The following is a 23,183-nucleotide window of genomic DNA, read 5'->3' as shown; positions in this document are numbered from 1 at the left end:
ACAGTTTTCAGAATTTTTTTAAATGAAAGAATTCCTGGCAATCTATAACAAATGGGAGAAAACTGAATTTGGAGAAGCTGGGAATAGAATGTTTGAGGATAAAATGCCCAACAATTTTGACAAACAGTGGCATGAAAAGAACGATGGATAAATATTAAATGTATGTTTAATGAGGATGTGGACAAATACACTGTACATTCTTATTGTTGGATGTGATCAAAGCTGCTTTCCCCTCCTTGATTGACTCCAGCCCAGGGATTCTGCTGTGGTAGCAAGATCAGTGAGCTGAGGAGAGCTGTGCAATCAATCAAGGAGGTGGGCAGACATCCCACAGATGGTGATGAAAGGAATCACAGGATCAGGGTAGTCTGTCAACACATTTATCAGCAGCAATGGCTATATTCATTGTGTCAGCCAGGTTACAGCTTTAAGCCCACACCTAAATGCTAAGTGACTGACCCATCCACACCCACCCTCACACCCCCTCCACACTTAGATGTGGACATGGATGCTGTGGCAGTTGCAGGATTTGTGCCAGTTTCCTCGCACAGTGTGCAGTCCAGAGCACATCTTCAAAGCCAATGGATTGCGTACCCTGCGAGTGTTTGGATAGGTGGATGAAGCAGAATCCAAATGGAAACAGAAGAGATATTTGAGGATCTGTGAGCTGGATTATCAAGGTGCAGTGTTGGAGCTACCTTAGATCCAAGCTACAGCAGATCTGTAGGCAGGAGATGTACAGAGGCTGCTGGATTGGTGGCTAAATTCATTTTAACACCAATGAAAATTGTTACATTTTTGTAGGAAAAGTGCCTCTTTTCAATGTAAACTGGAGGAGGCAATTCTAAAAGGGATGGAAAGAACAGAAGTGTGCTCAGCAACTGGCCAATGTATTCACAGATATCTTCAACAAAAAAAGTGTGGTAACCTGCCTAAGTGACTGACCAGTGGCACTCACATCCACAGTGACGAAGTGTTTTGAGAGACTGGTGTTGAAACATCATCCCCTGTATGAGCGGTGACATGGATCCATTCCAATTTGCCAACCACAGCAAAAGGTCTATGGCACTTGCCATCTCACTGACGCTGCTCAAAACCCAAGAATACCTGGATACCAAAGATTCATACATCAGAAGGCTCTTTATTGACAACAGTTCAGCATTCAATGCCATCCTCCCATCAAAACTAATCCCAAGACCTAGGCCTCAATACGCCAGATGATCCTGGATTTCCTCACCACCAGACCACAAATCAGTGCAGATTGGAAAGAACATCTGCACAATTTCCATCAGGAAAGGAAAACCAGAGGTGTATGATCCAGTGATCATTGGAGGATCATGGGTAAAAAGAGGGAGCAAATTTAAATTCCTGGAGTCACTGTCTTGGAGAATATGTCCCGGATCCCGTCTACTAAGCATCATCATGAAGAAAGCATGCCAGAGTTGGTGGAGGCTTGGTATGTCATCAGAAACGTTGGCAAACTTCTGTCAATATGTAGTGAAGAATGTGCCTACCAGCTGCATTGTAACCTGGAATGTTGGTACTAGTTCCTGTGAACAGAGAGCCCTGTGTGATGGGCCCAGAGGACCCCAAAGCCCAGCAGCAATAGAAATTCACCAAGACAAATGGTTACTTAAACAAAATTTTCTTTTAATTATCTATTAACTTAACCCCTTTCTAATTCTAAGCGCAAGTGTATGTAATCTGTATGTAAGTTCAGAAAAGTTATTTGATTCACAGTCCAATCTCACTGCTCGCTCCTCCAAGTTCACTGGTATCAGGCAATTCTTATACTTGTGCACAGAATTTAACATTTCTGAATTTCGCCAGGCCTTGGTGGTTGAAAGGTAAATGGTTACCACTCAGGAAGGTTCTTGTTGGTTTTCAGAGAGAGATTTGTTGTTCATTGGACACAGACTGATTCCTTCCAATCAGCCACTTCAGTGTCTTACGAAAGAAACCTGCCCCATCAGGGTTTTACAGATGATAACCTCTTTCTTTCAGGTCACCACAGAGTTCCTTTTCTGTTTCCCTTATCTCAGGTGAAACATTATTAGCCAGCCATCTCTTGCATAAACCACAAGGGCTTTGACCAGGCTAAACTCAGAACTCACAACCTGTCTTCTACGTGGGGTTTTTCCACAAGCTTGCTAGCTTGTCATGTTCTGGTCCCATCTCTCTCTCTCTCTCTCTCTCTGCTTGCAAAAGCATATGACACAATCTTCTGAGTCTGTTCATGTTTTGCTTTCTGAAATCATTACTCCACAGCATGTCCAATTAACACTTAATTGAGGTCTCTATAAGCATTCTTCAAAGTTTTTGCAAAGGCACTCAGAGTCTGGATTGTCTGGCTTGAGCCAAGGTCTTGCATTTTAAATTGGATCTGTTTTGAAATGTTTGTATCTCTGTGTGACTCAACTAAAAACCCCACAATCTATCTTCCAAAAACCAAACTATACACAATATAAAATATAACATAACCCATCACACCTGCAAAATGTAGTGGATGGAGCCCAGTAGATCACAGGCAAAGCTCTTCTCACCAATAAGAACATTTACAGGAAATGCTGCCATTGGAGAGCAGCAGCAATCATCAAGGATCCACACCAACCAGGACACATCCTGTTCTTGCTGCTGCCATCAGGAAAAAGATGTCAGTTCCTCAAGACTTATACCACCAGATTCAGGAACAATAGCTACTCCTCCACCGTCAGACTCTGAAACAGCAGACCCAATCAGATTAAAGATTTAAAGATTCACACTTTGCACATTATTACTGAATATTTAATGTATCTGCATTTTCAGTTTGATTACATTTCTTTCTTTTGTATACATATCTTTTTATTTTATTTTTCACACTATGTACCATATTAATCAAAATACACACAAACATTTCCCTCTTGAATATACACAGTGTCATTTTCTCCCCTTTTTCTCCCTCCCTTCCCTCCCTCCTTCCCACCCCTCTCCAAACCCATTAAATGTTCAACATATACAATAAACTTATTAAACAATGTCATCACACAATGAAAATAAACAAGAAAATTGTGTCATCTACTTTTACACACTGAGTCAGTTCATTTCGTCTTCTCATTCTATCATTTTAGGGGGTGGAGGTCAGCAGTAGGCCCTCTCTGTTGTGTTCCATGTACGGTTCCCAAATTTGTTCAAATAATGTGACTTTATTTTTTAAATTGTATTTTATTAATGGAATATATTTATTCATTTCCATGTACCATTGCTGTACTCTCAGGCTCTCTTCTGATTTCCAGGTTGACATTATACATTTTTTTGCTACAGCTAAGGCTATCATAATAAATCTTTTTTGTGCTTCATCCAGTTTGAGGCCTAATTCTTTACTTCTTATATTACTTAGAAGAAAGATCTCTGGATTTTTTGGTATGTTGCTTTTTGTGATTTTATTTAATATCTGATTTCGATCTTCCCAAAACTTTTTCACTTTCTCACATGCCCAAATTGATACAATATAATTGGTTACACAGGCTATATATCACGCCCCAAAAGTTAAATAAATGGGATCCAGCATTATCAGATAGATGTTTTCACTGTAAGAAGGAAACAGGAACAACAGGACATGCAATGTATCTTTCTTCATGAGTACAGTTTAATGTTACTGATAGGTAGAAATTCTGTCTATCCCACAGGGAAAAGAATCTCAGGGTTGTACTTGTGCATGATGTCACGTATGCATTCTGACAATAAATATGAAGTCTTAGTTCATTGAAAGTGGCAGGGCAGTTTAAGGAAATGGTTTAAAAAACATATTTGAGATTAAAAAGCACTCACATCAGTAATACTTTTCAATAATAGTTTTCTAGTGTTAAATATATATCAGAATTGTCTGAATTGCAATAAATGTTGACTAAATTTAATCCTCTCAAATTACTCAAACAGCAGAAGAATGCTGATATCGATCCCTGCCTCAGAAGCAAAGGGTATCAGTTTCGGGGATAATATAATATGATATTTCTTCTTTAACGGTCATGCCTGAGGAGTTTTAAGTTCAGTTAATGTCTTGAAAATTAAATATCTGAGGAACTGCAAAATGAATTTACTTCTATTTGTACTGAAAAACCAGATATCCTGAAGGTGACAAGATTCGGTGACCTTTGTTACTTGCTATTTCCATGCACCTGGCTGGTATCTAAACCGAGTTATGATCCTCCTCTGCAGAAAGTCTGTTGAGAAAATGTTGGAAATATTCCTGTCCAAAAAAATTACAGTTCCAGGTTATCAGCGTTTAACCCATTCTGGGAGATTCAAACAAGAAAGCCCTCTCAGGTGACATTTGAAATCCTCCTCCCTGGTGCTGAATATGAATTTCTACAGCAAAAACCCCAACTGATGTTCAGTGACCAGGAGATACCCAGGAGACTGCAGATGCTGCAATCTGAAGCCAATCGAATCTGCTAGAGGACTCAGCAGGTTTGGCAGCATCCGTGGGAGAAAAGAGAGGTCGATGTCTTGAGCCTGATGCTGCTTAACTGGCTGAAGTCGTCCAGCATAGCGTGTTTGACGCGTGTTTAGTGACCAGTTTGAATCTTGAATCATGGGTTGAGTTTTGTCTATGATTCCAAACACTTTGATCAATAATTAGATGTAGATGATTTAAAGAAAAATCCTCCAATGCATTTTCATAAAGCATGACTCTCAATCAGAAATTAATAACACCTGTGAGGCAGTTGGCTTTCAAAGGGCCCAAATTTCAATTCATCACCACTGCAATGCAACTTTAAAGCTGTGCTGCTTGTGAACTGTCAGTGGTCCAATGAGCTACATCATCAAATATAAAAGGGAAACCTGTGGCAGGTTTATAAGCAGATGTTGTACATTACAGTCAGGGTGAATGCATTTAAGTTTGCTGTGGAAAATGGGTAAAACAGCAGTAGGCTTGTGTTCATTTGAAATGAAAGAGCAAGTTGAACTAATGATGTGCCAAATCACTTCAGCACATGTCTTTTATCTGTTGCCAAATACCTGGAAGCTTGGAAACTGAACATTTTCAGCTTTTTTTTTGGAATTCTTTATTTATCGCACTATGAATCACATCAACCAATATATTTATAGATGCATCTCTTTAAATATTCACAGTGACATTTTCTCTTTTTTTCCCACCCCCCTACAAAAACAATAAATATTGAACATATAAAATGAAATAAAATAAAACAATATCTTTATACAAAAGGAATACAAACAAAAAATATGTATCACCTACTTATTCACATTAAATCTGATCGCGTTTATCTTCTTATCATTTTAGGTGGTGGTGGTCCGAGGCCTGCTCTTTCTGTTATGTTCCATATATGGTTCCCAGGTTTTTTCAAACATTGTAACTTTGTCTTTTATATGTGATTTTTTTTCCAATGGGATATACTTAAACTTGGTTATATATTCTGTTAATGTTTATAGTCATATAGTCCAACGTGGCCATCTTGTATCTTTATTTTCACTTATTTTCTGCCTCTTCACCACCTCCATCCCCTTTTTTCCATTACTTTTTTTTAAAGTTTTCCTTTTTAATCGCAATAAATGACAATGCACTTAAGACATGAAATACCCCAACAATCCCCACAAGCAATAACCCTTTAACCCCAAATGAACCTCCCCTCCTTGGATTGCCCCTTGACTCTTGTCAGAGTCAAGGTTTGCGAACTTACTTGCAAGCGTCAACTGATTTTGCAGTGACCATTATTCTCCCACCCCCAGAGAACACTATTTTCCTATACATATAACAAAGCTCTCTTTTTTTCCCCTTCTTCCCCTTCTCTTATCCATCTTTAAATCTTTATACATTATCTTTATATTTTTACATAATGTTGTATATTTTCTTACTGGTCTTCCTTCTTGTCACTTCTCCTCTTCTCTTCTGTCCTGCAAATGTTCAGCAAATTCTTGAGCTTTCTTTGGGTCCAAGAACAGTTTATTTCATTCCCCAGGAATATATACTTTGAGTACTGCTGGATGTCTTAATATAAAGTTATAACCTTTCCTCCATAAGATTGTTTTTGCCATGTTGAATTCCTTCCTCTTCTTTAAAAGTTCGAAGCTTATGTCTGGGTAAAAAAAATATTTTTTATCCCTTATATTCCAATGGCTTATTGTCTTCTCTAACCTTCTTTCTTGCCTGCTCCAGTATGTTTTCTCTTGTCGTATATCTTAGAAGTTTTACCAATATGGATCTCGGTTTTTGATGTGGTGGCGGTTTTGGTACTAGTGCTCTGTGTCCTTTCAATTTCTATTTCTTCATGTGAATCTGTCATTCCCAACACCTTCGGGATCCATCCTTTTATAAATTCCTTCATATCTGACCCTTCTATCAGGCCCACTATTTTTATGTTGTTTCGCCTACTGTAGTTTTCCAATATGTCAATTTTTTGTGACAATAAATTTGTGTCACTTTAATTTTTTTCTCTCTCTCTTCCAACTTCCCTCTTAAATCATTAATCTCCATTTCTACAGCAGTTTCTCATTCCTCCACATTTTCTACTCTTTTCCCTATTTCAGTCATGACCAACTCTAAGCTTTGCATTCTGCCTTCAGCTCTTTTCATTTTTCTTTGGGTTGAACTAAATTCTATTGATAGCCATTCTTCTAATGACTTTATTTGTTCTTCAAAAAAGGCTTTATCTAAATTTTGTCCTTCTATTTTACCTTCTTCTTTCCTTTGAAATTCTTGGTCTTCTTCCTCCTTCTGTGCCTGTATCTATGTCTGTGTCACCTTCTTCTCTGTATCTATGTAGCTTCATCCTTCCCTGGTGAGCTGCTTCTGTATCCTTGCTGTGTCTCCTGTTGTTGGGCCTCCTGCTGCAGGGCAACCCGGTGCTGGGCCGTCCCGCTGCTGGGCCGTCCCGCTGCTGGGCCGTCCCGCTGCTGGGCCGTCCCGCTGCTGGGCCGTCCCGCTGCTGGGTCGACCGGCCGGTCGCCCCAATGCCGCTCACCCTCTTCCAGCACTTCATTCTCTTTCTCACCACCCTTCATTTCTTCTTTCTTGCTTACTTTCCCCAGCCAAACGCCTCAATACTGGGCATCACTCAGCTGGCTGCTCCTCAGCTGAGTCCCCCTTCTGCCAGCATTAACCTTTTCTTTTACTTGCGCTCTGCGCGTGCACAGTTGCGCACCCCTTCTTGGCTCTGAGAACCATTTTTGAAGTCCATCGGTCGGGAGGACACCGCTCCCCTGGGGACTCACCAACGTCGGAGATCGGCCGCTCCTCTCCACGGTGGCTCTCTGCTCCGACGTGCAGGTAGGGCCTTCTTTCTTCTCCAGTGATTTTCCTTCTTCCCTTTTCTCTGTTATTCTTACTTTTTTCTCTTTTGGGTGCCATCTTCTGTCTCTTTCTAATTTTATCTTTCTCTTCCTGAGTTTTATGTTTATTGAGCTTTGTTTTTTCAAACTTTTTTTTCTTTTCTCTGGAGAAGGCTGGTTTCACTCGACCAGCCACTACTCCATAATGTGACTCCCCCCAACAACGTTTTCAGCTTCACTACTTTTCCAAAGTAAAATTTCGAATAACTTCAGTCTAGCTATCCCTCATAAAATTACATGGAAGTTGTCAGCTTTGCTCTGTGCACCAGAAATTTGTGGAGTCCATAAAGGTGCAGATATCCATTGGCTTGGACATCAGTCCTGGCCCCATTCTTACTGATGAGAAGGTATTTCCTGCAGAACTCATTTTCCTGAATCAAATTGTAAAAGCCCCAGCGTAAGGAGCAGGCACATTTGTCACAGTTTTAGCTTGCAATCTGTATCTTCTAAATAGTGGGTTTTGTGTCAAGTATTGACCTAAATAGGTGGATCAAATCTGTCACTAGCATTATTCACTTCATGGTACTTGCCTATAAACAATAAAACTCATTGCTAATTTCACTGACCTGCAGCTTTCATTCTGCTTCTCCACAGGGGCTGCTAGGCATACTGAAAATTTCCATCGCTGCTGCTGATATTTGCTGCTTTGGTCGGTCTAACCATTGTTGTAAATAAACCATCTTGGTTTGTAATTTAACTAATTGGTTTTCTGCAGGACCTAATAAAGAGACCTTTTGTAAATGAAGTACCTTTGTTTGTAGCTTAACTGTTTGGTTTTCCTACCAAATCTTGGAGAATTAATGAGAAAAGATATTGAGTTGATTGTTGCCAGACGCCCAGTTGTCAATGACTTAGAGCACACATGTCAAACTCTGGCCCGCGGGCCAAAATTATATTTGGCCCGTAAGATCATTTCAAAAATGTATTAGACGTGGCCCGCCCTGCAGCGAGAGCCGATGCTGTTTTTTGGTAATGTCACCCCCACCATCCTCCCCCTTCATTGCACATCCTTCCCCACCCCTTAACTATCCCCTCCCCCCTAAAACCACCCCCCCTTAAAAGATGGCCAGAATATTCTCAAAAAGGAATCCAGAATGGTAAAGTTCCACAAACCTTCTGCTGGGAATCCTAACAACACCCGGGCATCAGATCCCCGGGACGCGGAGGGAGCAGAGTGTTGCAGATTGACCGTGCAAACTTTGAGAATGGGGAAAACAAAATTGTAACACGAGAAGTCTGTTGATGTCATCAGCCGGCAAGCCAGTTGGAAGGCTCCCCGCACAACCAGTCACTTCTCCCACCTGTCGAGCGGTGCAGCGGATTGGCAAGCGCCTGTGATTTCCTGTCTGCGTGACGGACATGGCAGGCTGCGCACGGCCCCCGCTGTTCCGCAAAGGCTGATCGAGTGGCAGTTAGAGGGAGGGATGAGTAGAAGGAGGGGTGGATAGGGAAGAGGTAAAAGGGGAGGGGCAGGGCGAGTAGGGGAGGGGTGATTAGAGGGTGAGAGACAGGTAGAGGGAGGAACAGGTTGAGGGGAGAGGCAGTAGAGGGGCGTGTATAGGATGGGGTGGGTAGAGGCAGAGCGAGTGGAGTGAGGGGTGAGTAGAGGTTGGGTAAAGGACTGGTCAGGTTGAGGGATGGTGGGTCGAGGGTGAATAGAGGCCTAGAGCCTGAGGAGTGAGCAGGAAATGCTGAGTCCTGATGCAGGCCAAAATGGACACATCCTGTGAATGCTGACTACATCTCCACAGGGACCAAATAGGTTTCCCTCAGGTCAAGCAAAGGGTGAACTTTAGCTACCTACTCCTGACCTGTAACATTATCCTCCTAAAGTTATATCCTAAAGTTTAACATTACTTATGTTGAAAGAAGAGAAAACATGCAGATGTTGTTGAAAATTTTCAATAAATGTTTAGTTCGGCCCTCGACTTAGTCTAAGTTTTTAATTTTGGCCCTCCGTGAATTTGAGTTTGACACCCCTGATTTAGAGGATCAGGCAGATTGGTGCTCCATAGCCAGTCCAACTGATGGGGAAGTGGAGGGACTGCAGGTGGTCGTTTAGGGCCAAATCCAGTGTCTTCCAGCCCAAGGTTTCATGCAAACCTCTTCATAGTGGTACTGCTGGTTGAGATCATTTGGTTAATTATTTCAATTTATAGTTATGACATTTGTTCTCCTCAATGTATCAACATCTACCGAAGAAGTCAGAAGCTTCTCTGACTTTCAAGCAAAGTGTATTGTATTCCTTACAAAATGGGTGTTCTGCAGAAAGACATATTCTGATCACCGTCTTGATGTTGTTTGATGAACAATAATTTAACTCTATGGAAAGTGTTTTGGATTTTATCAAGTATGAACTCAGGTTAGATCAAAGGCAAGATACAGCAGATAGTGGAAATCTGAAATAAAACAGAGAATGTTGGAAATGCTCAGCAAATGCAGCAGTATCTGCTGAGAGAGAAACAGAGGTAACATTTCACATGTACAATCATAGGAGCAACTTGACCAGAAATGTTGATCCTTTTTCTCCACAAATACTACCTGACTTACTGGGTATTTCCAGTATTCTCTGATTTAATTCAGATTAAATGTTAATTTATATCTTAACAATCAATAGAACTAGTAAAAATCTTTAAATACAATAAAATCCCCATTATCCAGAATTCAATCAACCAACAACCTCAAGCAATGGGAAAAAAAAAATCAGGGAAAATAAATACCATATATTTTGGTCTATGTCGACTGACAGGTAAATCGACCCCCCCCCCTTTTTCAGCCTCCTTTTAATGGTTTTATTTTATACCCAGAGTATAAGTGAACCCCCAATTTTAGGGGTGCCTGGGCCTCCCAGCAACAACCCAAAATGTTTTACAACACCCTAATCGCCAAGTAACAAAGCTGTAAATTAAGCAATTAAGTAAAAAATAAAAACAGGTTTTGTTTTAAAAAAACTTAGTGTCTGGCCAGGAAGGCAGTGCTGGGTCAACGTCTTCAGCATCGGCTGCAGCCAGAGTCGGCAGGAGCAGGGACCTCTGGGCAAAAGCCACGATGGCCCACGGAGCAGCGACGTCATTCTTCCAATGGGACTGGGGATCCCGGCCTATCGGGCAGGCGTGGCGATGGCAACCTCGGACACTACAATTATAGAATGTCTGGGTGGGTTATGGTGGCGCCCAGCAGTGGGAAAATGTCAGGAACCAGTGGCACTGGCAGTGGGGAAGTGTTTCCAGCATTGACATACACTGAATCGACACCACTCTGATTTATCTGTTGAATTTAAGGTCTCAAAAGTATATCTGGCATACAAGTCGATTTCTTCCCCCCCCCACCCCGAGGAAAAATTTTAGGGTTTCACAACTCTACTTATACGCCGACATGTGTGGTAGGGAAAAGATATGAAAGTTTAAAATTGGCACTCCTCGTGGTCAGTTCGCCAATCTATGCAACACATAATCTCAAGGAACTGGCCATTGAACTTATTTGGCATCTAACAGTCCCCATGGGTGCTGTAAACTGGGGATTTTATTGTACCAGGAAAGTGTAGCAGTTTTCTTATTGAATAATAAAATATAGAAATGACAAAGAAGTATTCATTCTGACCATCTCTCAGCTGATAACTATGAAACCTAGAACATTACAGCACAGTGCAGGCTCTTCAGCCCTCAATGTGCTGACCCATATATACCCACCAAAAAGAAAGTACTAAATCCTTCCTACCTTGTAACCCTCTATTTTTCTTAGTGGCAACACTTGGTCCCGAATCTGACAAGTGTGGTAGGTGCAAATGAATAAATTGTTATATTGTAAAGCTGTGTAAACAAATAACAGACTGTCAGTGGAAATATTTGCAGAAAATGGCCTGTAAAAATGTTTTACTCTAAAATCAGCATACACATAAATGTCCTGGGGCAAAATTATAAATTTCTGCCATGGTGTGTTACTAAGCTCCTGGAATTTCAGTTAGTTTATCACTTGTGTCCCCGGGCATAAAAGGATGCATTAGCTTCTGATAAAGCTTTACTATCCATCAGAATCTTGTCAGCAGAGTAAATAGATCAGAAATCCACCATTTCATCCCCTTTGTACTCTTTACATCCATTTTTCCCTCTTTTATTGGAGCCCATGCTTATTTCCTTGTCCAGTCCTGATTTTGACTGCAAGGTGAGCAGGTGAGGCCTATGCAAGCAAAAGGCCTTTCCTGACCCTCAACATATCTATATCATTCCATGGTTGGCAGCAATTAGCCCAAGGGGTCTTCACACTTCCCTCTCACTCTGCAGTAATGTGCCTTAGTTTTCCAGAAAGCACAATGATCCTTCCCAAAATTGTAAATTCCTTTATCGTCATCCAATAGTACAGAACACCCAATATTACACAAAATTTCCTTTTACCTGCCATAAGGCAGACAAAGAGTGGTCATTAGTGTCTCCCAGTGCCCCTTACAGTAAGAGAGAGAGTTTCAAAAGAGAGTCCCTTCAGAGACACATTGAGTGTCTGTAGATTTGCGATCAGCGCTCCCACAGCAACTCAGACCAGTGCAAGCCTGAGCTCCAGACCCAAACCTTCGTCTCGCAATGTTGCACCGGGTTCTTGTATTCAAAATGTTATGCAACTTCACTGAATCCCTTAGGAATGTGATGATCACTAAAAACATCAGTGACTTGAAAGGGCCTGAAACACTTCTTCATTTGGGTATTCACAGGGGTAACTGATTATATTGAATTCTATGGAGTGACAATAATATACTTCAATAAAAGATTAAAAATCAGACATGGTTTCCACAGCACAGATATTGAATGCTGTTTAGGACCTGTAAAATGGTCAGAAAATAAATGTTCTAGGTGTAAGATTGTCACCCTATTACTGAGCCAAATTGGATTTTGGAACAAAATGAAAGCATTCCAGTCTCTAGGTGGCATTAATCACTTTCATGCAGAGTAAAAGAAAGGAAGGGAAATATCGACATTGTTTCAATTAACAGCAGGTATTATTGACCTCATTGTGAACAATGGCACTTTATTATTAACAGATGTCCTTTCCCTCAATGTCCTAGATCAGCATTATTTTCTTGTTTAGTCTTCATACAGCATGTTTCCTATTGGAAAATGGATGATCCAGTACTTCCTATTGGAAGATGGATGTTCCGGTGCTGAGTCAGTGTTCTCTCTAAAGCTTCTTATGCTCCTTAGTTCAGGAAGTTGCTTTGTAACCTGGTGACAGCCAGAAGACAGGGGTCAAGGAGCAAACTCAGCCCAGAAGGAGACTCCTCTTTCTGGTGCTCCCTGCACAGAATGTCTGAGGGTTACCAATATTACTTGTTAAACACTCCTCAAATAACTTTAAATATTAAAAACACCCATCAGATTGCATTGTATCAAACTGCTCAGTCTCAATAATAACTGATATTTCATATATGGTGACATCAGTAATGTGCCCAGAGAAATTCTTCTGTGCCAGACAAGATGTGAGGCCTAAGAACAAAGCAGACTTTGCACATTTAACTCAACAAAGGCCTTTCATCTACTTGCGCCATCATCTTGTGGGGGGAGGGGGGGGTGTCCAGAAAGTGATGACGGAAAGGAGGTCAGAGTTGGAAGATGCAAACATGTTGTCAATCAGAGTGAGGTAGGGGGACTGGAGAATTGGAACATTGAAGGTCAGGGCAGGCTGTTGGTGTGGGAGTGGATGGTGACAGGGTTGAGGGATTCAAGTTCAAGGTGTGATGGTGGTGGGGAAGAGAAGTGATCAGGGTGGAAATGAGAAGGCCCAGGGAGACCCACAGCAGTTTTTAATCTAAAGGGTATCTACCAGTAGCCAGTTCCTAGTGTGGAACTCCATTGACTGGAACCCATTTAAATATCTCCCCATTAAATTTTGGGATTCAATCCTGATCTCGATGCTGCCTGGGAGGAATTTGTACATTCTCTTCAACAACAACTTTGTTTATTGTCAAGCATGACATTTTCCTCCAACATCTCAAAGATGGGTTAATTATGGACTGTAAATTATCCCTTGGTGTAGGTAAATAGCCAAAGAATTAGGATGGCACAGTTAGAATAGTGTTTAGCACAACACTGTTATAGCGCCAGAGACCAGGGTTCAAATCCCATGCTGTCTGTAAGGAGTTTGTACGTTCTCCCTGTGTCTGCATGGGTTTCCTCCAGGGGTTCTGGTTTCCTCCCACTGTTTGAAACGTCCTGGGAATTGTAGCCTAATTGGGTGGTCGATATGGCCTGTTATCATGCTGTCACAGTTTATAATTTAAAATTTAAATTTAGAAATTAAAAATGGCATTGCAGCATGTGAGAGGGAGTGCAAATAGAAACAAAATTACGAATTTACAACAGGCACAGTCAATACTCAATAAAATTTCGTCTTAGAGTATAAGAGAGATATTTGAGGCAACTATTCCCTGAATGTATTATACACCCTGAAATCTAGCCCATGATCCAACTATTTTTCAAAAGGACACACCTCTCCGCCATTTAAGCATCATGGCAGATAAGTACCCCAAATCTTTTTTAATCAGCCTCAGTCGTGAGAATGTAATTAGCCCAGCAACGCAGCTTTCTGACGGAGAAAACTTTTATTTCCACTGTTCTTTCTTTGAAGATTTTCCCCAGTCTTTCTCAGTGTGCTGGCATCAATGAGTTTAAATGCATGTTTTTTTAATTACCTTCCAACAAATTATTCCATGCCCTCCCATTATTAAATCACCCTTCAGTCTCCTAAATTGGAAGAAACAGAAGCCAAGTTTATGCAATCTGCATATTGTTGAGGACTATAATTGCAATAGCATTCTGGTGAATATGCGCTCCCCATCCCCCAGTATTGTTTCCACATCTGTGAACACCAAGAACTAAATGAGTTCTACAATGGCTACCTGTTGAAGAGTTATCTTCACTCATTTTTATTAGCGTGCTGAGATAGTGGCCAACAGTTCAACCACTAATGAATTGTCAAATTCAAAGCCCAAATTCCTTTTTTTTTTATCTTGCATAGCTATTAATCTCCAACAGCAAAATTTACTTATAACATTCAAATTTGTCTTTCCAGGTGAGTGATCTCACATTTCTACATTCAGGAAATGAAACAGATAAAAGAAATCAACGACCAGATGCCCATTGAACTTGGATGCAGCTGAGCAAATTACTAGATACAATAATAGTACCTTGCTAACTCAGACATTTCAGATGCATAAAATACTTGCTTTACAAGTCGAACAAACATTTTATTCCTGGATAGATGTGGTTAAGAAGAAAATGAGAAATTATATAGACATTTCAACTCACATTGAGTTCCTTTTATGAAGTGGTGATGTTGCTGTTCAATTTTTGCACAACAGAAACTACATTTTTTTTTAGAACTTCATTATTTTTTAATATGAAATATAGATCAGTGAGATGATTCAACATCATGCTGGTGGAAAAATGGAAAATGACAGAAAAACAGTAGGTCAGGTGTTAGAAATGGGTTAGAAATGGGTTTCATTCCAGTTCAACAACCCTTCTTCAGAAAGGATATGTGAGAAATCAAGCATGCTTTAAATTGCAGGGTGGAGAGAACAGGGGAATTCTTGTGGAAGTTGTCAAGGGAACCATGACTTCAATACTGTCAAATGGCTGCAGATTAATGTAACACACTTGCACTTTGTGTGTGACATTCCTGTGGTTTCCTTTATATTACAGTATTCAAACTTAGACTGGGTGTCTTTTTTACAGAACACTTCCACTCATTCCGGAGGGCTTAAGCTTCCAGTCAGCCTGTTACTGCCTTATTTTCACTCTGCATCTCTGCCTTTTGTCTCTTACACTTTCCCAAGGCTGCACAACACAAGCTCATGGTACAGTGCATGACCTCATGGCACATTATAGCCATAAGGACTCACCATTGCATTCAGCCATTTCTGAAAACCAACTTTCTTTCCTCTCCAATGATGTTGCTGGATGTTTTAGTCTCAGTTATTTTTCTGTTGTCTCTAACTCCTGATATTTAAATAAATAATTACCTTGTCAATTTTGTTTATCCTCCACTCATAGAAATCCCCTCTTTTTTTGCTCTACCCATTTCCCTCTCTGTGACTTAATGCTCCTTTATTTTCTCAATTTTCCAGAGCTGGTAAAGATACATTGAGTCAAAACTTTGGCTCAGTTTCTCTCTCTACTGGCTGATCTGCTGAGTGCTTCCAGCATTTTATTTAATTTTGGATTTCCAACATCTGCAGGGTTTTGCTCGTATCCCTACTGATTGTATGGAAACACCCCAGCATACCCAGTACCTCTTTTCTTCAGTGCTTGTCCTTGGTATCAGTCATTTGTGAAACTACTGATCCCCAGTTTGTTGTTTTCAGTGAACAAAATGCTTTGAACAAAAGTTAATCCAAAAATATAGTATTGGCCTGAAAACTGTGATTTCTGTAATTCACATGTCCAGATGACGAAAGGTCACACTGGGCCAAAGGTTGGAGATCTCCAATAGTACGAGATAGAAGCATCATGTATTTGTGGTTTAGGAATTGATTATCTAATTGAGTGAGCTAGTTATTGTAATAATGAGAAAGTTTTGTCCAAACTTGGATGCCCCAAGCACCTTGTCTGAATATGTTGGTGAACTTCACAAAATATCAATTCTGTTCATTTTTGTTCGTTCTTTATTTGAAATTAGTGAAGGCTCCCTCCCAAAAACCTAAACTTCTTGATCAAAGCTGAGCATGTCAGAGGGATGCATGAAGACATTTTAAATATTTAGATGAAAAACACATCAGCACCGAGCAAGCTCTTCGGCCCTTGATGTTTTGCCAACCTATATATTCCTACCAAAAATATAACTAAGCCCTTCCTGCCTTATAACCCTCTATTTTTTCCTTCATCCATGTGTCAGTCAATTGCCTGTTAATTGGCTGTGCAGTGTCCCAGGATGGGAAGCTGTTTCCACTGGGCCACCTTTAACGGGGACACTGACTGCTTTTCCATCCCTGGGGATTGGAGAGTCTACCTTCGAATGGAATGGATGGAATTTGTCCTTTTTCCACTGGTTCAATCAAACGCTGGGATCAGATGACGCTGGGGACATGATTTGACCCCAGTGTGCTAATGCTATTCCTTTTCCACTGGATCCTGTCCCAGTTAATTCTCTGTTAATTCCTGGGACAAGGTGCCAGTGGAAAAGGGGCTATTAGGGCCCCTAATGTTTCAACCTCCACCATCACCCCTAGCAAAGGGATTACAAGCACCCACAACTAACTGTGTTCATATTTTAAAAAAAGAAAGCTTACCCCTGGTTTCTCCCCTAAATATTACTTTGAGGAGACAAATGCCTAATTCTGCTCCTATATCTTCTGGTCTTTATAGAGAGTGATTCCTAGTGGATTGGACCCTGGGATTTAAAAAAAATAAGTTTCAAGATCTCGACATTGCCGAGAAGGCCAGCACTTGTTGCCCATCTCCATTTGCCCTTGAGATGGTGGTGGTGAGCCATCTTATTCAACTGTTGAAGTCCTGCTGGAGCTGTTGGGCAGGGAGCTCCAGGATTTTGTTGCATCAATAATAATTCAGTATTTGGACAGGTACCTGCTGACCTCATTCCTCTTGGAGATGGAAATGGTGGGTTGGGATGTTCTGTAGGAGTAACTGACCACTCTGTGCTTGTGCTGGATGGAAGAAATGTTTATGGTTGTTGATGGACGACTGATCAACTGGTCTTATTTTTTGCTGGATGGTGTTGAGTTTCTTCACTGTTTCTTGAGCTTGAAGGTTGCAGCACACTCCTGATTTGTTTCATAGATGGCCTTCAGATGCCAGGAGGTAAATCAATCAGCACTGAAGCTGGTCTCTGACATACTCCTGTAACCACAATGATTTGTCCAGTTCAGTTTCTGGTCAATGGTGACCTCAAATTGCTGATGGTGAGGGCCACAGAAATGAGAATGCCATTGAACGCCAAGTGTAGGAGATGGGCTGTGGTAGGAACCTTGCCATTTGTCCATGAATTGCTTCAGGTTGGTCTGAACTGCTTTAATTGCTGAAGCTCTACACATGGATTTGAACATGATGCATTTCTATGATGGAAGGAAGGACATTAATAATATAGCTGAAGATCGTTAGGCCTTGAACAACTTCTCAGTGTTGCCCTGGGACTGGAATACCTCCAATAACCATATCTATTTTCCTTTGTGCGAGGTGTGGCTCCAATCATTGGAATCCTTGACAACACTTTTAGCAGCTCTTCTTGAAACTGCATGCCGTCAACTTTTGCCTCGCTGCTAAGTTCAGTCAATCCACCTCGCCTCCAGAATTTAACTCTTTGTGGTGAGGTCTGCAGCTACATGATCTAATCAAGGCAAATCAAATTTATTATCATCTGATTGCATAAGTGCAATCTAAGAACACAGTGTTCTCTGGCCCTCAGTGGAAAACATGCAGATACACAGCCTTCAACTAATTCCATTCAATCCACATGATGAGGAAATTGGATGCAGCAAAGGTTGAGATAATTTTACTGGCCCTCATGCTGAAGACATGTACTTCACAACCAGCCATGGCTTGAGCTAAATTATTCCACTATAGATGCAACCTTTAGCATCTACCAGACAATTGTAGAAGTTTACACAGTTATGTATTGTCAACATAAATTGAGATTATCACCTCTCAGTGTGTCTATTCTCCATTATAAGAGATCAATTTTGTCATTAATGATGCTATCAAATGGGAACTTACTCATGTTTCACTGGTGTTCACTTTGGTTGGATGCATGGTTAGACCATGGTTGGAGGTAGAGGTCTGGACACTTCTCTGAGACACTTAAAGGACAGGAGACAAAATGGCATTAAGATCAGCCAGGGCTGAACTCTCCCATGCAATCTGGAAAGCAAAGCGTAGGTATGCACAGAAAGCTGTGTGACACCGGCGTAGATAACAATAACTTGTGCAATTTAATGCCGTAGATGTCGCCAATGTCCCAAGCCCTGGGAGAGATTTAACACTTGAGGAGGAATTTTAGGAGGAAGCTGAATGTTTGCGTCATTGTTGCGATCGCTTCAGCCTAGTCTTCATTGGCCTCTACCATTATTGAGGATAGTTAAGATCAAACAACGAAGGTTGATAAGAATTTCTCCTCCACAATCTCCATCAGTACTGGAGCACCACAGGGCTGTGTTCTTAGCCCCCTGCTCTACTCACTTTACACCTACGACAGTTTTGTTCAGTACAACAATAACTAACTACAAATTTGCAAACGATACCACAGCAGTGGGTTGTATAAAGGAGGGGGATGAGTCAGCATACTGAAGGGAGATTGAAAACGAGGCTGAATGGTGCATCAACAACAACCTTGCACTCAATGTCACCAAAACTAAGGAGCTGATTTTTGACTTCAGGAAAGGAAAGCCAGAGGTATGCATTCAAGTGATCATTGAGGGATCAGAGGTGGAGAGGGTAGGCATGTTTAGGTTCTTGGGAGTAACTTTCTTAGAGGACCTTTCTTGGATCCAACCCACTAATGGCATCGTGAAGAAAGCACATTAGCACCTCTACTTCTTCAAGAGTTTGCGGAGGTTTGGTATGACACCAGAAAAACTGGTAATTTTTTCTAGAGGGGTGGTGGAAAGTGTGCTGACTGGCTGCATCACCGTTTGATATGGGAACAATCTTCTTCTTCTTTGGCTTGGCTAAGCGGACGAAGATTTATGGAGGGGGTAAAAGTCCACGTCAGCTGCAGGCTCATTTGTGGCTGACAAGTCCGATGCGGGACAGGCAGACACGGTTGCAGTGGCTGCAGGGGAAAATTGGTTGGTTGGGGTTGGGTGTTGGGTTTTTCCTCCTTTGCCTTTTGTCAGTGAGGTGGGCTCTGCGGTCTTCTTCAAAGGAGGTTGCTGCCCGCCAAACTGTGAGGCGCCAAGATGCACAGTTTGAGGCGATATCAGCCCACTGGCGGTGGTCAATGTGGCAGGCACCAAGAGATTTCTTTAGGCAGTCCTTGTATCTTTTCTTTGGTGCACCTCTGTCACGGTGGCCAGTGGAGAGCTCGCCATATAACATGATCTTGGGAAGGCGATGGTCCTCCATTCTGGAGACGTGACCCACCCAGCGCAGCTGGATCTTCAGCAGCGTGGACTCGATGCTGTCGACCTCTGCCATCTCGAGTACTTCGACGTTAGGGATGAAAGCGCTCCAATGGATGTTGAGGATGGAGCGGAGACAACGCTGGTGGAAGCGTTCTAGGAGCCATAGGTGATGCCGGTAGAGGACCCATGATTCGGAGCCGAACAGGAGTGTGGGTATGACAACGGCTCTGTATACGCTTATCTTTGTGAGGTTTTTCAGTTGGTTGTTTTTCCAGACTCTTTTGTGTAGTCTTCCAAAGGCGCTATTTGCCTTGGCGAGTCTGTTGTCTATCTCATTGTCGATCTTTGCATCTGATGAAATGGTGCAGCCGAGATAGGTAAACTGGTTGACCGTTTTGAGTTTTGTGTGCCCGATGGAGATGTGGGGGGGGCTGGTAGTCATGGTGGGGAGCTGGCTGATGGAGGACCTCAGTTTTCTTCAGGCTGACTTCCAGGCCAAACATTTTGGCAGTTTCCGCAAAGCAGGACGTCAAGCGCTGAAGAGCTGGCTCTGAATGGGCAACTAAAGTGGCATCGTCTGCAAAGAGTAGTTCACGGACAAGTTTCTCTTGTGTCTTGGTGTGAGCTTGCAGGCGCCTCAGATTGAAGAGACTGCCATCCGTGCGGTACCGGATGTAAACAGCGTCTTCACTGTTGAGGTCTTTCATGGCTTGGTTCAGCATCATGCTGAAGAAGATTGAAAAGAGGGTTGGTGCGAGAACACAGCCTTGCTTCACACCATTGTTAATGGAGAAGGGTTCAGAGAGCTCATTGCTGTATCTGACCCGACCTTGTTGGTTTTCGTGCAGTTGGATAATCATGTTGAGGAACTTTGGGGGACATCCGATGCGCTCTAGTATTTGCCAAAGCCCTTTCCTGCTCACGGTGTCGAAGGCTTTGGTGAGGTCAACAAAGGTGATGTAGAGTCCTTTGTTTTGTTCTCTGCACTTTTCTTGGAGCTGTCTGAGGGCAAAGACCGTGTCAGTAGTTCCTCTGTTTGCGCGAAAGCCGCACTGTGATTCTGGGAGAATATTCTCGGCGACACTAGGTATTATTCTATTTAGTAGAATCCTAGCGAAGATTTTGCCTGCAATGGAGAGCAGCGTGATTCCCCTGTAGTTTGAGCAGTCTGATTTCTCGCCTTTGTTTTTGTACAGGGTGATGATGGTGGCATCACGAAGGTCCTGAGGTAGTTTTCCTTGGTCCCAACAAAGCTTGAAAAACTCATGCAGTTTGGCATGCAGAGTTTTGCCGCCAGCCTTCCAGACCTCTGGGGGGATTCCATCCATACCTGCTGCTTTGCCACTTTTCAGTGGCAAAGCAGCATATTTATGGGAACAATACCCCTGTGTGTAACGCCCTCTAAAAGGTAGTGGACACAGCCCGGGACACCACAGACATAACCGCTCCCTGCCTTTCCAGCCCGGCAGCGCCCATGGCCCTCCTGCACGCATATTCACTCCTTCGGATCCGTGCCGGGCTCCCTTGATCCCCCTCTCCCTCCTTCCCTCAAGAACAGATGAAATAATGACTTTAAATTTCATAATGCAGAAAGCAAACACACTCGCTATTCAGTGTTAGATTCCAGTTGTAACATGACTTTATTGTTCTTTTTTCAAAGTGGTGTTGAAAGCATAGTGGGGCATTGTAAATGTTCTTTGGTTTAGTATGGATCTACTATGTTAAAAGACCATTGCAACTATTAAATCAAATCACAAATATAAATATTTGATCTTTCCTTTTTTAACATCCTGGTAGCAATTATCAGTCTACTGTTGCGAGTCTTCTTCTGTTGATAAGCGGTGCTCCAACCAAAATAAAATAACCAAACTTTGCACCCTTTGGATCCTGTCGATGGTAACAAGTAACATTTCATCACACTCCTGATACACAACTCAATCCCTGTCTGTTTAAAGTGGGACATAAAAATCACCACACAGAGCTCTTTAGATACCTTTGAATTCAAGGAAAAAACAAGGATGTCAGTTTCAAAGCCTACCCTGACATTTCCATGAGACATAAGAGAGGAGCAGTGTGGGAATAAAAGGACGAGTGGAAGTCAGCTCAAGCAGCAGTGACTCAACCAAACTCAGAAAGATCTCTAAAGCAGATTTTTTAAAAAATAAGCATTGTGCTAGATTAGCACAAGATTTTACACAAGATTTCAAACTAGCTCTGTTTGATGAACGGCCACAACGAAAAGAAAAATTGTGTGACGGACTCTGTGGTAAACTATGCTAATTTATTGCAAAAAAAACAATAGCTGAGGTGCAATACTATCATGGAAGTTTCACCAGACACATCGGTAACATCAACTCCAGCTGCAGGCTAGCCCATCCTCAGGATTTGTTGAAGCAGCTTCAGCCCTGCCTGATCACACTTCTCAACAAAAGCACAGAACGAACAACAAATCTTTGACAAATTAAATCAAAATAGTATTGAGCATTCTGAAAGTGCATTCCATTATTAACTTTTGGGTTCAATTCCAGCCCAATATCTTATTGAACTGTAAAGTCAACCATGCGAGACGTTTGACGAAGGACCCCAGCACAACTTTTGAAAATATTTTGAAGACCAGCCGCGCTGTGAGACAGGCGCCAGCGTTCAATCGGAGGGCATCCCGTATTCCATTGGAACGGCGGGGAATGGTCTGTGGGATCCGATAGGGAGATGGAGGTTCCCAGTACTGATGATGCTAATCCTGTTGTCCTTGTGCCCGAGGACTTCATTATTATCAAACCCATCATCCGTGGGGCATTCAGTAAAGTGTACCTCGCTCAGAAAAAAATGCCCAGAGAATAAAGTGTATGTAGTCAAGGCAAGTACTGGATTCAGTCGTCAGCTGAAGATTTACTGTAATCAAGACTAAATGCCTTCTGGTGTTCTAGGGCAGAGAGAAAGATTGTAATTTTCTTGTGACATTTGTGCATGTGTAGGCGTGTTTGGTGGGAGAGAAGGAAGGGACGGAGGAGGGGGTCGGTGGGTTGGGTTGGGAGGAGACTTTTAGGTAGGAGAGAGTTGGGGAGGTGGGAGGGCTTAGAGTGGAGGGGGAAAGATTCCTGATGGTACCCTTAGCTTTTCTAGAATGAAGCCTCAATGAAAGAGGCTGCTGTAGTTGCTTTATTAAATACAAAATAAAAATGTGTAATGAATTTATAATTGTATGGGTTGTGGATGTGCACACGTTAATTTCCTTTGTGCGCTGGTCACAAAATGTGTGCGCGTGCACGCAGCCGTGGCACATTTTGCATGTGCTCTCGCTCCCCCTCACGTCAAAACCTGGCTACGCCACTGAATGTATGTACTCTGACAATAAATTGGAATCTGAGCAGTGCTCTCAGAGCTTCCTCTTCTGAAAGATTATGCCATATTGCGCATGCACTGTAAGAAATTGTGCAGAAATATTCGTGTCACTGAACTGAAATTGCCAAGGATGAAGTAATGATAAATGTCAGTTTTGAAAGGAACATCCCCAGTGCAAGAATGAATAATTTAGAAGGTGGTTGGTGATATTTTTAGAACAAGGGTAGAGGAATCTCCTAGTTTTGGAATCAACATTCCCAGAACCATATTACTTGTTTTTTAAAACTTAAATACTACTTGAAAAGTTCTATTGAATTTACTATATTAAAATAATTTACCATTGTCACCATAACTCTTAATGCTTGAAGAAATTTTCAATTTTTAGATGAGAGTAAAGCATTTTAAAATAGGATACTTTTTCAATTAAATATCACCAAACAGTATTTTGGGTTGG

General features: G+C 41.8%; 1 protein-coding gene across 7 annotated transcripts in view; it reads left to right on the top strand.

Moving 5' to 3' along the window:
* Positions 1-23,183, top strand: part of frmd6 (FERM domain containing 6) — a 146,549-nt gene that overhangs the window by 117,023 nt on the left and 6,343 nt on the right. The window lies entirely within an intron of this gene.

This window comes from Narcine bancroftii, chromosome 2 (genome assembly GCF_036971445.1).
Source record: "Narcine bancroftii isolate sNarBan1 chromosome 2, sNarBan1.hap1, whole genome shotgun sequence".
Lineage (NCBI taxonomy): Eukaryota > Metazoa > Chordata > Chondrichthyes > Torpediniformes > Narcinidae > Narcine > Narcine bancroftii.
Note: the sequence above shows the minus strand (reverse complement) of the source record. Positions and strands in the feature narration are given on the sequence as shown.